This window comes from Lycium barbarum, chromosome 11 (genome assembly GCF_019175385.1).
Source record: "Lycium barbarum isolate Lr01 chromosome 11, ASM1917538v2, whole genome shotgun sequence".
NCBI classification, from domain to species: Eukaryota; Viridiplantae; Streptophyta; class Magnoliopsida; order Solanales; family Solanaceae; genus Lycium; species Lycium barbarum.
The window spans coordinates 102,449,630-102,464,353 of NC_083347.1; positions in this window are offsets into that span (position 1 = coordinate 102,449,630).

Genomic DNA, 14,724 nt, shown 5'->3' on the forward strand with positions numbered 1-14,724 from the left:
TTACTTCTACCCTTTTCAGTTGGGTAAACCATCATTTAATGGTAAATTTATCATAATCTCAATCCCAACAATCATAATCTTTCAATTTATGGGTTTCTAATCAATTTAATCCTTCCAAAACAGATTTTAGTCCAAATGTTGGAACCCTAAGTCTCAACATGCAATTTCCATCATAGGTAATCAAATTCTCTTCCTAGAAAGTGATAACCTATACGCCTAGATGATTAATCCACAAAAAAATTAACAACCCATCAATTATTTAAGGGTTTACTAATTCTAGGGTTCTTGTCTTTTCCTTCACCATTAGAGAACATTAAACTATTCATGGAAATTAAAGATGATAAGGGAATGAACAATGAAAAGGGTTAAGACTTACCTTCACAGGAGAACTTCACCCTAGCCTTAGAAAGTCGCCTCTCACTTTCTTGGGAACTATTTTGATGTTATGTGGGAATGGCTTCGAAATTTGCAATATAAAAGTCAGTTTCTACTTCCCGTTGACCGTTGCAGCAGTCAAACATTCGTTGTAGCGGTGGTCTCGCTATAGCGGTCCAAGTTTCGCTATAGCGGTCTCGCTATAGCTGAACTTCCCTCGATGTGGCAGACCCACCAGGTACAGCAACAGTTGTCTGTGCTAAAATGACTATAACTTCCTCATACAAAGGCAAAATGCAACGATTCTTTTTTACTATAGCTTCATATTTACGATACAGGTCTAATGGTTCAATAGAAACATAAAACAAAGGTCATTTGATCAAATATGATTCCAAGTGCGTATCACACAAGCCACTTCCCATAAGCCTTAATATGCCGGTTACCTGAATTTTGCTTCTCGTTAGTCGCTGATCATGAAACCTCAGGAAACTTTGTCATATCACTTATACAGTCCTACTACTGCTCTGACTTATATCCACCGAGGTGCCTTTGCTCAAATTCCCTTAACTCAAATTCTGAAATGTTCTCCACAACTCTAATTTATTCAGACCTCATTATTGATTTATCACTTTGAACATCCCAATTGTCGAACCAGAACACCTCTAACCATTCACACGATTATCCATTTCATTCGATTAACCCAACCGATTAGTAACACCAGTCGTAGTAGGAATTACCCGAACTCACCTAATAGGTACAAGGCTCTCAACATCGCTCAGGTATGCTTAGAGAATGATGAAGGGAAGATGACGTTTTTCAACTTAGGAAATAAGAAGAAAATATGCCTGTCGTCCGCTGCAGCGGTGGAACCTTCGCTACCGCGGTGCTGGTGCTGCTGTGGCGGGCACCAGACACCAGAAATTTTCCTGATTGTTGACATGTCTCAACCTAAAATCTGACTATTACCCGATAGTTCCTTGAGTACTAAAAATCTTGCACTTGACCAATACCAAGTCATTCTTATTAGTCAACCACTGGTTCCCATTGGCCCATGGCATAACCCAACATACCAACTTGATATGGAACCCTTATGTTTATTCTACCATGCATGATCGCGACGTAATCCTCAAATCACTAGTTCCCGATTCCACAATATCCTTATCCTTTCTCTAAACACGAAGAACGGATGGACGTACCCTTTACTGAAAGACTAGGACCACAGCTGCCCAATATCTTAAGTCTCCACTCGTCACAAGTAACATTGCTTCCCGATCTAAAATCGATAACCGCCTTCCTAAAAGAACCCACAAACCACTATCACATAGTCACGTCGAAACCCAAGTTAACTTTTCACAACCGAATATGCAATCCACTCTTGTACAAGTTGCAACCTTCCCCGACGAGCACGTCAGATCTGAAAAACATAGATCTGGAAAAACTCAAATTTGGAAAAATACTAATTCCACCATTTTTGTCAGAGACTTTTAATTTGATTGATTACCTTTCACTAGATTTAGTTATTTTTTGGTGTAGCAGTGGAGAAAGCTTTCTAGTTGAGACCCGATGAAGTTTTCAAGATTGATTCTTCTCAAGAATTTCAAGCATATTGTATTTTATGTTTTGTGTGTTGTATTAAATTTGTATGAAAGTTGTATACAGTGTTATTGTAGTTGTATTAATTTTTCAAAAAGCTAACATGAATAAATTTATACAGTTATATACATATTTCATACCATTTTTATACAGTCTTCATACACGAAAAATGTAAGAATTCTAAGCCTTGAGCAAGATATACATATTTCATACACAATAGTTTGAGCAAAATTTTAAGCCTTGAGCAAGATATACATATTTCATACAATTTTCATACACAAAATATTGAGCAGAAATTTTGACCTTGGGCGAGATATACATGTTTCATATACACAAAAATTTTAGCAAACTTTTTAAGCCTTGAGCGAAATTTTCCAAGCCCTTGAGCGAAAATTTTCGTATATGTTTTGTAAGAAATCTATTGTAATGTTTTGTAAACTGAAAAGTATAGTCATATTTTGTAAATATGTCCTATTCTTATGTATATGTAAGTCATATTTCCTATTTACTTGCGTTACAATCAGAAATTTAAGAAAAAGCAATCATCTAACTCTATGATTGAAAAAGTAAACCGTTCTAACAATGACATAAAAGCTCTATGTTCAATCCACCTTTAGCCCGTGAGTATTGGTGGGGTTATCTAAAAATATCATATTTTTCTTCTATTTGATTTCATTTTTGATTTGGTTCAATTGTTTGATTTTGTCATGACCCAACTCGTGAATCGTGAGGGCACCCACACAATCCCCCTAATGGGCGAACCTTTCCCTTACTTATTTTATTTAAAAGAAAACATGTGAAAATTAAGATAATTACTAAAGCAGTCTCGAATTATATATATATATATACTGAAATAAAGTACGGAATACAACAACACCCCAAAGACCTAGTCTGAGCCATAGTACAAGAGCCACTAATCATAAAAGCAAGTCTAAGGAATACTAAGTCTTGAAATACATAAATAGAATCTGTCTGTGGAATCAAATAGACAGATAAGCAAGGGAGGGGATTCCGGGCTGCGAATTTGGCAATGCTCACCCTGGAATCTCCTGACAATAGGCCCAGGGGTCACCCACAAGGCTGAGATGTGGATCCTGTAACAAACTATGTACTCAAAGAAAGAGTACAACAAGAGTAGTATCAATACAACACTAGTACTGGTAGCATCATATAAAGCACAGAAATAAATAAGTCAAACAAATAGGCACATAATAATCACTCAAACTCAAGTATCACCAACCGAATCATAGCCTAGGCTGAAGCTTCTAAACCGCAAGTTTGTCAAGTCTCAATAGCTCTCAAGGTAATCACAGCACAACCACAACAATGGAGAATGGATGATGATATATGCAATGCAATGAGATGGATGTCATGCAATGCAATGGTCAACACTCACTTTGTACACACATGCTCTAGACGGAATATCGACATCTCGACAGTCATGACTTGCAAGGGACCCATGGCATCCATGTACCGTTTCGGCGTGAAACCCGATCCCATATATATATGTGTGTGTGTGTGTGTGTGTATGTATGTAAAGAAAATAATCAGACAGAAGTAGTGGAGGAAATAGTAATGATAAGACAAAAGGCTGAAAGATTCGTTGAACAAAAGCAACGGCTAGAAGACATTTGCAGAAAAAGAGAGCTTTATTAAAAGTAACTTTAATAAAGCAGCCACAGTAAATGAAAAGATAAGCTAACAGACAAGTAAATAAAGTTTTCTTTTGAAAAAATTCACGTGACGATGGGGCCCAAAGAGCACCCGGCTGAACTCAAAAGATTCTTCAGCATTTTGAAATCCGGAGTTAAAGTTCGCCAGACGCCTATAAATAGCAGCATTTGTGGAGAAGCAAAATCATCACGAACAAGAACACCAACCACCTCTCTCTAGAAAACCTCCATATTCCCCTTCTCTTTCATCAAATGATCTAATCCTTTGCCCAGTCAAAAACCTTTGTAATATAAACTCCTATTGTAAAAAAGTATTAAGTTTTTAATACCTACCCCCTAGTGTGAAATAGTTTTTGGGGTTTCCCGAAAGGGAAACATCTCTCCTTCTTCAAGCCATGTAAGTTTATTTACTATATTTCTTGTACTAATCTCCCTATTATGTAAATTATCTTGTGATTATATGAATATTATGTTTAAGTAATTTCCTTGTTATCATGAATTTGTTATTCTTAGTATATGGTTATTCTCTTAACTTCTTAATAACCTCGATGGATTAACCTGTAAATTCCTAGATTTTAAAAAGGCCGTTTAATGTCCAAATGATACAGGACAAGGTTGGCTGTGGTTACCGGGGTGTGATTAAAGAAGACTGTTATTAAGAACAAAGGTTAAGAGAAAGAGATGAACAGTATAACAAGATTCGTGACTGGACAGAGTCCAGATTAAGTAAAAAAAAATGACAACTTTGGGAGATAGACAGAAAATTAATAAATATAACTACATGATAAGAAGAAATATAGGAGTGAGGAAGTACCGAGTAGGATTGTTAAAAATTTATTTGAAAACAACATTAATTTTCTGCTTTGTCCTTTGAACTTTTCTTATTGAAACAACATTTTGAAAAATTTACTACCCCCCGCTTAAGTTTGGTATCAGAGCAAGAAGATTTTTTAAACCTAAGACTAAGCAAAGACTATATGAGAAGACTCTATCTGCTAGAAGAAGAAAGCAAGCACCTGTACCTACTATTAGCCAAGAGTTAATGAGACAACACCGTTTTGCTAAACATATAAGTTTTCACTATCGCATGATTTACATTACTCAAATAAGACTAGTAAACCTTAGAAGCTCAAGAAAGTTCCTTATCGAACACATTAACTATTTAGACACAGCTTATAGAGAAGAACTGAATAATAATACAACAGTATTAAGTTTTCGAAATAATCTCCTTTGAGAAATCCATTTTACCAACGACGCATTATTTAGAACTGAAGACTATATTAGACAGCTAGAACAAAAAGTAAAGTTTATGCCTTTAGGTTAATAGATGCAAGATCATTATTTAAAAGTCAAACAAGAATAAAAATAACCTATACCCAGAATATATTAAATTAAGTAGTACCAAAGAAAACCAGTTAAGACTACAAGAACTAATAGATATAATATCAGGATTAGAATATAAGTTACTAGGATATATAAAATCTAGAAAAACCGCAAAGAACCAAAAACGATTTAGACCATATTAATTGTATGAGAACACTACCCTTTGCTAGACAAATAGCCATCAATCATTAGTATTTATATAGAGATATAGAGAAGAGAAGAGCATATAGACAAGTAGAAAAAGCCTTAAGTGCATATTTAGAAATAATAAATTCAGAAACATTATCATCACTAATAAACAATAGACTCTTACAAAGTCAGATTAACGAAGAGACAATCTCTGCTATAACGTGGGAATTACAAGGTATAAGAGAAGATATAAAAAGACTTACAACTAGTATAGAGTACCAGAAGAAAGTTTGTAAAATAAAGATTCTGTTAGGGTAATAAATAAAGCTAGAAAAATAGATACATTAAAAAATCTAGAATACTTAGACTTAAGAATATACCCAGAAAAAGAAATATAGAGCATTAAAAGATCATAGTATTATAAAGTGTAATTTTAGTAATGCATATGGGATTAATAGTAATAGGATTAAAAGGATTAACTAGAAAAAATTTAGGAACTAAAGTCTTAATAGTAATCTACGATGATAGATGGTCAGACATGAAGAAGTCAATAATCAGAATAACAAAGGTAGATATGACAAATAATGGAGGAATTTTTTATATTAGTCTAGACTTTATAATGAATTTAGCAGAATTTGGAAAACATATAAAAATAGGAATACAGACTAAAGGATACGAAGAAATGTGTAATGGTAATAATTTATTAATGTGCATAGGATTTTTAGGAAAAATGACAAATAATAGTAATACTAAGTTTAAAATTAAGGTAGAAGATGTCGTAGAATTAATGGAAAATAGAGGAATAAATTTAATTAAACCTATAAAAATAAATCCTGAAGAATACGCAGGGTTAGAATGGAAATTAGAAGACTTTAGTAGAAAGAAGATTCTACAGCCAGAGTCACACCTAATGTACACTAATTCTAGAGGAGAGACATCTATAAGATTTACCAATTATAATTATACGCCACAAAAAGACATAGAAGAAGAAAGTACTTTAGACGAAAATGAAATTACAGAATCAAATTTTATGAATATAGAACTAATACAAGACGAGTTTGCGGTAGACATAGCTATAGAAGAAGCAAAAAGAATCCAAAAAGAAAACACAAATATGCTTTTTAGATGTAAAGGGTGTAAGTTACGAGAACTAACAATAGAAGAAACCATAAGTCATTTTAAATTATGTGAAGCTCGAACTGATAATTGGGTATATATAGTAGAACATATATACCAAAAGAAATCAGAAGAATTCGATAAAATATTAGAAGATATACAATATAGTGATGACGAAATAGAATTAGACTCAATAATAAGCCAAAAAGAACTAATGGAATCTAGTGCATCTAGTTCTAGTCCATTTCAAAGAACAACAGGAGAACAATACACAGTAGACACGAGCACAGGAAATGTACCTAGAAGAAGAGTTTTTAGAATAGCAGGAGAACCTATAGACAATATAAAGCCATCAGGGAAAAGAATGCCTATAGAAGAACCTATTATTCTCCAAGAAGGAGGTAATAAAGGAAAAATATTAAATATAGCAGCTCATGGTCCACAAAGATGGAATTCAGTAATAAACCTTTGGAAAGGAATAGTAGTAGCAGACTCTATAAAAACTTATAATGATACAGATGCTGAAACTATGTATAAATACTTAGAAACATTTTTAGGAGAATCAGCTAAAGCTCTATAAGAAGCATATAAGGAGGATTTTCTGATGGAATTTCAATACTTAGTATCCATGGGAGCAAATCCATAAAATTTTACTAATAAAATACATACTTTAATTACAGGAGAAGATCCAAATAGTGGATTAGTAATACTACAAAGAAATGCTTTAATTAAATTAGAACAGTTAAGTATAAGTAGCTGGTTTCTTATTAAATTTTTTTTAAATGATTATTTTTATTATTGTACAATTAGTGGAAACGCTTTTGACCAAGAACTAGGAAAGAAATTATTTAATAAACTACCAGGAGCTTTAGGAAGGGAAATAGAAGACAGATGGAATAAAAGAGACGGAATAGTACAAAATCCTAATTTAAAATGGTCAATAGGACATAAAATACAACATATAATGGGTATACTACAAGAAAAATGCACGCATATACAAATACAAAAACAATTAAAACAAAATGAGATGAATTTTTGTAAAAGCGTGGTATACACTACTCAGAGTTATGATAAAGACAATTATAAAAAGAAAAAGTGTAAAAAATATAGAACCCAAAAAATAGAAACTACCCTCAATATAATAGAAAGAAATACTATCTTAGAAAATCATCAGCCAGAAAACCCTATTTAGACAGAAATAGACATATAAGAAAATACAGAACAGATAGAAATTATAAAAATAAACTGGAATGTTTTACTTGTAGAAGTGTAGAACACTTAGCAAATACATGTCCAAAAAGAATAAATAATAAGACACGAAATTCACAGCTAATTGAAGATTTTCAAGAGACCTTAATAAATGTAGATGAATATATGTCAGACACAGAAAGTATATACTCCATAGTAAGTATAGATACTGAAGAAAAAATTAAAACAGACTCATCAGACTCAGAAGCAGAAGGATTAATCAATGAGATAGGATTAGAAAAACTAGACCTAGAACCAATCCAAATGGATAATTTAGCAAATATATCAGAAGATTGTAGTCACGACTTCAAAATAAATAAAGGTTTAGATAGTAATGCATGTTTCTCTTGTAAATGGTTTCTTAGTAGAGATAAAAGAGAAAAATGTAAAAATTGCTTTATAGAAGGATGTATCGGGTGTATAGAAAAAGAATTTAAGACAAATATACACAAAGAAGAAAGACATAAAAAAAATAGAAGACCCTACTATTAGTATAAGAATAATGACATTAGAAACTAGAATGAACGAATTAGAAACCAGATTATATAAATTAGAAAAAGGAAAACAAAAAGAAGCAGATAGCGAAGATGAAGAAATAGGTTTATCTAATATACAACCGCTAAGAACAATACAAGAAGATTCAACAGCGGAACTAATGAGTATAGAAGACCATGGAGCCATAGTATGTAATGAAGATAAAAAATTAGGAATGATAAAAATACTTGCAAGAATTAAAATAGATGACAATGAAATAGAGACATTAGCATTAGTAGATTCGGGATGTACTAAATATATAATAAATAAATGAATAGTTCCACCAAATTTAATAAAAGTTCCAGACAAACCAGTTGCAGCCATGCAAATGGATGGAACTCATAAAAGATATAAACATTATGTTCATAAGGCATACATTAGCTTTATCAACACTTGTTCAGAATTTTATAAACCTAGTTATAAAATGGATAAAATATGGGTAAGAGACTTAAATATAAATATAGACTTTGTCATCGGATTAGACTTTATGTTACATAACAATGGAAGTTGCATGATTACAAGAGATGGAGTAATCTTTCTAAAAAATATTACTCATACTCCAGTACAAGCTCATAAAACTGAAACTAGAATCAGACATAAGAAGATCTCTACTCCAGACCAAATAAACCTGCAAAAGAAAGAAGGGAGTTGTTGTAAGGATTGTCAAGACAACAATACATGCTGTAAAAGCAAAAGAGAAATAAAAAATTTAATTCTAGAAGAAGAAGAAATACTAGACGATGATGATCTAATAGGAAAAAAATATACTTTAATAGACATAGAAACAGAATTATATAATTTTTAAATAGGGATAGAAAGGATAGGAGTAATAAAAAACCAAAACGATTTAGATAATATAATAAGAATACTAGATGAGATAGAAATTATAGGAGAAAAACCTTTAAAACATTGGAAAAATAACAAAATTGTATGTAATTTAGACATAATAAATCTAGAATATATAATTAAAACAGCCTCAATAGAAGCAACTAACCAAGATGTGGAAGACTTTAAAGTACAAATAAAAGAATTATTAAATTTAGGAGTAATAAGAAGATCTACTTCTAAACATAGATCTGCCGCATTTATGGTAAGAAATCATAGTGAAATAGTAAGAGGAAAAGCTACAATGGTAATAAATTACAAAAGACTTAATGAAGTCCGCGCCCGTGCCGAAAGTGAAGAAGCTTTCCTCTCCTTTCCATCGATAACACCAGAACAGATGGATATAAATTACCCGACAAAACAGAACTAATAAATAGAATACAAAGTAAAAAGATCTTTAGTAAATTTGATTGTAAATAAGGATATTGGGAGGTATGAATGCATGAAGAAAGTATAGAATGGACTGCATTTACCTGTCCTGAAGGACATTTCGAATTGTTAGTAATGCCATTTGGATTAAAGACAACTCCACTAATTTTTCAAAGAAAAATGGATAATATATTTGGAGACTATAAAAGATTTGTCCTAGTATATGTAGATGATATATTAGTATTTAGTAAAGACATGAAAGAACATTTAGGACACCTATAGACAGTATTTAGATTATTCGTAGAAAATGGAATAATAATTAGCAAGAAAAAGATGGAATTATGTAAAAACCATATAAACTTTTTAGGAGTAGTGCTAGGAGATGGCAAAATAAAATTGCAACCTCATATAGCTAAAAAGGCCTTAGAAATGTCAGATAAACTAGATAATGTTAAAGAATTACAAAAATTCTTAGGAATAATAAATTATGCTAGAAGTTTTATAAAAGACTTAGGAAAAATAGCAGGGCCATTGTATTAAAAAACAAGATCAAATGGTCAAAAACACTTTAATACAGAAGATATTAGATTAATACAAAAAATTAAAGAAAAATAAAAAATATTCCAGACTTAAATATGCCCCTAGAAACAGACTATTTAATTATAGAAACAGATGGAAGCTTCGAAGGATGGGGAGCAGTATTAAAGGCAAAACCAAATAAATATAGCAATAAAAGTGAAGAAAAGATATGTGCTTATCAAAGTGATAAGTACCGAGAAAAAGGAAATATGAGTAGTATAGACGCCGAAATTTTAGCTGTAATATATGGCTTAAATAGTTTTAGACTATATATACTAAATAAACCAGAAATATTGGTAAGAACAGACTGTAAAGCTATAGTCAAATTCTATCAGAAAATTAATGATAAAAGTAGCAGTAGACGAAGATGGTTAAACTTTATGGATACTATTTCAATTTATAATTTAACATTCGAACATATAAAAGGAAAAGATAATAACCTAGCAAACCAATTAAGTAGATTAAAAATCACATCTAACTGATTTTCTATTTGAACAGCATGAGACCATCAAGTTCTCAGACCGCAGACAAGGGAAAAGGCATAGCCTCAACCCAAGACAATTACAGACAAAAGGTACTAGGTAATCTTCATTTTAGACCTACATCTGCATTAGACAAAAACGCCTTAGAAAGAATACATTTTGGAACCAATAATTTAGTATTTTTTCCGCCATCTAATTTAACTTTTAAGGTATTACCAGAATATGTAATAGACAAACAACAGACATGTTTAGTATACAATTTATGGATATCACATAACAAAAAAACTCTAGTCATTTCGTAGCCACTCTAAATGCACTTTGTCAGTATTTTACAGACAAAAATCTAGATAAGAAATTTAAATTTTATGTTGTAATTCATGGTAGAACTAATGGTATTTTCCAGACCTGGATAGAAGTTTTAGATTCTATTAAAGATATAAGAAAACCTCCTTTTTAAAGGTTTTAATGATTTCATTGAGGCATTAGATTATGCTAGAGGAGTGTTGGGTCCAAACTACTATATTTCTCCATCCCTCAGACAAAATCCAGATTGAACCCCTCAGTACAATATACAAAAAGACACAGACAAGGTGATTTTTTGCGATCACTGCTCTACTATGACTGAGACCGTCAGAAGACTTAACTAGCAGAAAGAGACACTCATCCAAGAAAAAAAGAAACTCTTGGAACAAGCAAGACTGTTGGAACAAAGACTACAAGCAGTTAAGTTCGAATTAGTACAATCCCAGAGTTCTCCATCTCAGACAAAAATGGATGAGACGGGTGTGCATTTCCCAATGAATGCAAATAGATCCACTGTATCAGATAAAGATACAGCTAGTCCGGTTCAAACGGTAACCGGTAAAGACTCATCCAATCCGATGATGGCTGTCACTTTTCCAAAAAGTGAAGATAAGGGATGTTCATCTCTCCAGACAAGACGAAGACTACCAAAGACACTGACGTAAGGAGCTACTTCTACCAAGAAAAGCATACTTGCAAAAAAGAAAAAAAATGGCAACATAGAAAGTATAGTTAAAGAGACTTTGGAAAGATTTTTCCAAACAAAAGCAGAACAAGACAAGCATATAATCAAGAACCCTATTCCAGAATTATCTCCAAGTCCAAGGATGTCTCCAGTCCATAGTTTAGAAGGAGATATGATAAATTTCCAGAATAGTGCATTTCAAGATTCACAAGACCCAAACGACGACGATTCGGGAATGAGTTTTAATTCTATTGCACTACATAATTTAGACACATAAAATATATATATATATATATATATGTGTGTGTGTGTGTGTGTGTAAAGAAAATAATCAGACAGAAGTAGTGGAGGAAATAGTAATGATAAGACAAAAGGCTGAAAGATTCGTTGAACAAAAGTAACGGCTAGAAGACATTTGCAGAAAAAGTGAGCTTTATTAAAAGTAACTTTAATAAAGCAGCCACAGTAAATGAACAGATAAGCTAACAGACAAGTAAATAAAGTTTTCTTTTGAAAAAGTTCACGTGAAGATGGGGCCCAAATGATACAGGACAAGGTTGGCCGTGGTTACCGGGGTGTGGTTAAAGAAGACTGTTATTAAGAACAAAGGTTAAGAGAAAGAGATGAACAATATAACAAGATTCGTGACTGGACAGAGTCCAGATTAAATAAAAAAAAATGACAACTTTGGGAGATAGACAGAAAAGAAAACTTTATTTACTTGTTTGTTAGCTTATCTGTCCATTTACTGTGACTGCTTTATTAAAGTTACTTTTAATAAAACTCTCTTTTTCTGCAAATGTCTTCCAGCCATTGCTTTTGTTCAACGAATCTTTCATCCTTTTGTCTTATCATTACTATTTCCTCCACTACTTCTGTCTGATTATTTTCTTTACACCGAATCGTCGTCGTTTGGGTCTTGTGAATCTTGAAATGCACTATTCTGGAAATTTACCATATCTCCTTCTTCTGAACTATGGACTGGAGACATCCTTGGACTTGGAGATAATTCTGGACTAGGGTTCTTGATTATATGCTTGTCTTGTTCTGCTTTTGTTTGGAAAAATCTTTCCAAAGTCTCTTTAATTATACTTTCTATGTTATCATTTTTTTCTTTTTTGCAAGAATATATATATATATATATATATATATATATACACATATAGCGGCGCGCAACCCGATCCCATAATTCATCACACTGATTTCACACTTTTTTCATCAAATCATTTCCACACCATTTCCATCATGTATGAATGCAAGCATGCTAAATCAAATACAATCAATGCCAATGAATATGCAATGGAGATCACGAACACCATAAGCCATATCAAGTCTTGCATAAGTCACAACAACCATGGAAATGGTTCAATATCAATTTTCAATCACTATAGTGGATCTATCTCATCCCACAACCCCTATTACGTAGTCAAATACACCGCGTGTCAACAATGCGTAAATAATGGCGACAAGCCCACATAATTAGAAATCATACCAACCTAATTGGATCACTGTGCCATGCCATGTCCGAAGACTTAACATGTTTTCCCCGACAATTCTATGCATACATACATTTCACTAATCAAAATCTAACTAAAGTAAGCCATAACCTACCTCAGTGCTGAGCAGGTGCCACGAACTATCCAACACGAGCCTTCCGAACGATCGAACTCTAATCAACAAGTTAATCTATATTAATAACTGAGACTAACGATACTCGTATTGTCATAAACTTATTCGATCAAAAAACAACCTTAAAAGAGAACCCACAGCCCACAAGGGCAAAATTGGAATTTCAAGTTAAAAACGGTTCACCCAACCCTTACGAAGTCCAATACCATCCCTCAAATCACTATTTACCTCAATTTATCATCAATTGCATCATTAGTAGAAAACCCCCAATTTAGAGAAAAACACTAACTTTTCCATAATCAAATTCTTAATTGAAATAGAGATTCAAGCTTAGTATCTAGTTATTCCAATAATTTCATGACTAGATTTAATAAAATTTCTCAACACAACTCATTTACGTAGCATAAGATTCATAAATAACACCATTTTCCCCAAGTAAACCATAAAACTAGCATGGATTCCAAATTAATACCATAATATAATCACAATAGAGTAAAGGGAACTTATCTAAGGAAGAATCACCGCCAAGCTATACAAAATCACCTCCAATAGCCTTCTAGGTTTTCAAATTTGTGAATGGAAGGAATTGTTAGAAATAGGGAATATAAAAGGGTTTACTGTTCAGCGATTTCTGCATCCGCGGACACCTTGTCCGCTGATACGGACTTGCTTAAATGAAGTGGGCTCCGCTTCTGCAGACTCACTTAAACACGTCATTCCTCGCATTTGCGGGCCAAGTCCCGCGTGGGCGGACCCGCAGATGCGAACCCACTCTCGCCGAAGCGGGACATCAGAACACCAGAAAATTTTGGTTTTTACCAAGTTTAACCCAAAATCCCGACATCCATCCAACACCTCCCAGATACAAATCAAACATGCAGACACACGTGAAACACGCTACGAACTCAACCGTGGCCTCGGATTCCCCAACGGAGGTCACCTTGACTCCGTCAACCCCCAAACACCCAAAATGAAGTTTCCAACCCAAGGCCCAAAATATCCCTAAGTGTCTCGGGAACCGAACGAATCATCCTACCAAGTCATAGTCAACCATCAGGACCTGGTGGAACTGAGGGAAATTCCAAAGACACGCAAATACCCAAAAGTCAACTATTGGTCAACACTTTTTCGCTTATTCAACTTAAGGGCTTCTAAACTCCTCAAACCAATCCCGATCACCTCGGGAACTGCGCTACCCATCTCCACAAGCCAAAACCACTCTAACGAACGAATCTAGGGGAAGGGTCAACAAAGGTAAAAGAGGTAAAATACTCTAAATGACCAAATGGGTCGTTACAGATTTTTCATGAACACCCCTAGTGGAGGCTATTACATCATAAATTACCAACACAACCTCAACGACTCTGAATATTTTTGTTATACTAATTAGATCCCTTACAAAATACGACAAATCAAAGTATCATATCCTAACCATGTATAATTTGCTGGGATTACAGAAAAGTTGTCGCGGTACATTTGGTATTGAAAGAATCCTTTTCTAGAAAGCAAGTAACAACGAAACACTATAAAACTTCTCCAACCACTTTCCCCCAATATGGGACAATAACTTCGAATTTGATCATTTCTTATATTCTGTTGACATAATCCCTCCTTTTCGTTTTAATTGTTGTTTTGGTTCTTTTTAAGTCCATTAAACAAGGTATAGTTTACTAGGTTACCCCTATTTACTACTTCCTTCGTTTCAAGTTGTTTGCCTTAATTTGACTGGACATAAAGTTTA